Here is a 2721-nt window from a genome sequence, read left to right on the forward strand (position 1 = left end):
AAAAAGGCATGGTAAAGATGATCCCATTACAGTCTTTGCTTCAGGGCCTGCCTGGAGCTGCTGGGTAAAAGCAAGAAGTTACATTTCTTTTTTTCTGCACAGCAGTGTTCACTGCAAAGACTTCGCTGCTTATAGCTATCTGTAGCTAATCACATCCTGGTAAAACACAGCCCTTTGCCAGTCCCATGACTACCTCAAAGCTCTCTGAACACCAGAAGTAGAATTCTGCCCTCTGGCTGTGCATGCTTGTGTGTGCACACATGCACACATACATATTCTTAGCTCACATCTGCCTGCTTGCTCACATAGCTATACTAAATGGTTCCAACTATGCTTAAATGTATTTCTTCAGGGGGCTGAAATCATGCTGATAAAACTGGAGTACTTATCTGAGTACAGCCTGTGGGTGCTCAGTGTTCAAACATCAGCTTCATCTTTTCCTGCCTGGACAGTTCTAAGTCTGCTCTGTATTCCACTTATGTTTGATATTCCCAAGTGCCAGTTAAAGTATGGATTGCTGAAGAGTTAAGAAGGGAATAGCCTGCATGTAACTATATGTGTCTGTAACATGAACATTCTGGATTAGACACTGAAGACCATATTGAAATCATTCTTGTAAGCACCTAAATGGGTCTTAGGCAGAATTTATGCAGCAAAGTCACAAATAGCAGTTCAGAAGCCACAAAAATTCAAGCAGCTAGGGACTTGCCACCCAACTGAGCTCCATTGCAGTCCAGTCGGGAAGCCCCTAAACTCCACTAGACACCCACAGAACAGGTCTACAGCCACTTTCATTTAAGAGTAAAGTAATGCTAATCTTTCACACAATATTCCCAGGGTTTGAGCACAAGCCCAGGAAGAGAGACAGCTGGGTTCTTCATCCTCTTCAGCTAGGGAAGGGTTCAAACACACATCTCCAACATCCCAGGAGAGTACCATAATCACCAGACTATTGAATAACCTTTGCCCCTTTTGCTGAAGCTGGGCCACCAAGTAGGTTGGACTACAGAAACAGATGCTATCTTGCTTGCTTTCCTTCTAGCCCCATGAATCTTGCACTCTCTGGGAAGTGGGGGGGACTAGGATTCTGCTCACTGCTGCCAGGGTTATTGCTGTCTTTTAACCAAGAATTGTCAAATGAAAAATGCATAAACAATCTTGGCATCCGGGACTGGAAACCACAAGTGACTCTCCACCCCTCCCCTCCCAGGAGATACCCTACCATCATTGTGCCTGGCATTTCCAATTAAGTCAGTCTAGGAACTTCTCTGTTCAGCACTTAGGTGTCTAGTTTTGTCCACTGACCATAGAGGGCCAGTAGGTGCCTGACTCTTCATTTGAATCATCCTCCTGGGATAAAGTATCTAATTTGAAGGGCTGTGCAAAGCTTCAGTCACTGATTTGATTCAGTGCAGATTTGGCTCGATTCGGCAACTGACTCTCTGAATACAAATTGAATCAGGAGGCCCTTTCATCTCTCCGAATTGATTTGGAGAGATTCAGAGAGATTCAACAATTCAGACATAGACACAGCTTTATATGTATTTTCTACATGCCTCAAGGTACCAGGCAGTTTCTGAATGCTGAGATGCCAGGGTAGATGGAGCGTCCCACGTCCAGTACCTCCGGTCCACTATTGGGGCCACTGCCGAACATGCAGGGGGCCCCACCACGCTCTTGTGGGACTCTCCATCCATCCTACCATCTTAGCATTCATGAGCTGCACCTGGTACCTTGAGGTATGTAGAAAAAAACATTTAACGCTGTATCTATGGCCAAATTGCTGATTCTCTGAATCAACATCAAATCTTCAGATTCGGATTCAGCCAAATCGAATTGGGACAGTGATCCGAATCAACGAATCGAAGTGTGCTGCTACTAGCTGTCCCCGGGGAACTAAACGTCCACACTCTTCTGGACATGGCAATAGGTCCCAAACATTGTGGCAAAACATGATGCATGTTATTGATGAGCTTTTAGGCCTCAGCAAGCAGGACAACTATAGCCTGTGTTGTTGAAGGAAACAACAATATTGCAAGAACATTTTTGGTCTGATATTTAGCAAGCCCCATCCTTTCCCAGGCAGCTGAGAAAATGCACAGATAATGAACACTAGGGCTTTGCTGGAATGCTGCCCTGTTGTTGGGGTGAGAAGCTGAATGGATTGAATGCTACATTATATATTATGGAAAAATAGGAGGTTTTCTTGGCCAGTCTGGTCTCACTGAAGTGACATCACTTCCAAATTCTTTCTTCAGGAAAATGTTGAGTGTATAATGTATACTTCAAAGCATGTCTGCTTTTAAGACAGAGCTCTGTGATCCACGTGAATAAAGAATCCTGTTATTTATTGATACAGCATCATTAGTGTACAGAATGAGCCAAGACCACTTCTAATGCATCTCTGTTGACTTCAATGGAGAGACATGAAGGTTGAAAGAGGAACCCAGGCCAAGTCTCTTAAATGCAAATATGTTTAGACCAACTCTGAGGTCTTTATTTGGTTCTCTCATAGCCCTTTGCTCAGGCAAACTCCAGCTGAAAAGTCAATGGGAGTTTTACCTGTGGAAGCCCTTATAAAATTTGGCCTTTGTTTGTCCCTGTTTGCTTCTGGCTTTCTTTCATGACTGTCCATGCTAAGAACCCTAACTCTTGCTGATCCTGAACAGCATGGCATTAGATATCAATGTAACTGAACTCACTAGAAAAGCTCTTCCCTAC

At 44.0% G+C, this 2721-nt stretch overlaps 1 protein-coding gene across 4 annotated transcripts in view; it reads left to right on the forward strand.

Annotated features, from left to right (window-relative positions):
• RALY (RALY heterogeneous nuclear ribonucleoprotein) overlaps positions 1 to 2721 on the forward strand; it is a 433843-nt gene that overhangs the window by 428184 nt on the left and 2938 nt on the right. The window lies entirely within an intron of this gene.

This window comes from Alligator sinensis, unplaced genomic scaffold, assembly GCF_000455745.1.
Source record: "Alligator sinensis unplaced genomic scaffold, ASM45574v1 scaffold690_1, whole genome shotgun sequence".
In the NCBI taxonomy this organism is placed as follows: Eukaryota; Metazoa; Chordata; order Crocodylia; family Alligatoridae; genus Alligator; species Alligator sinensis.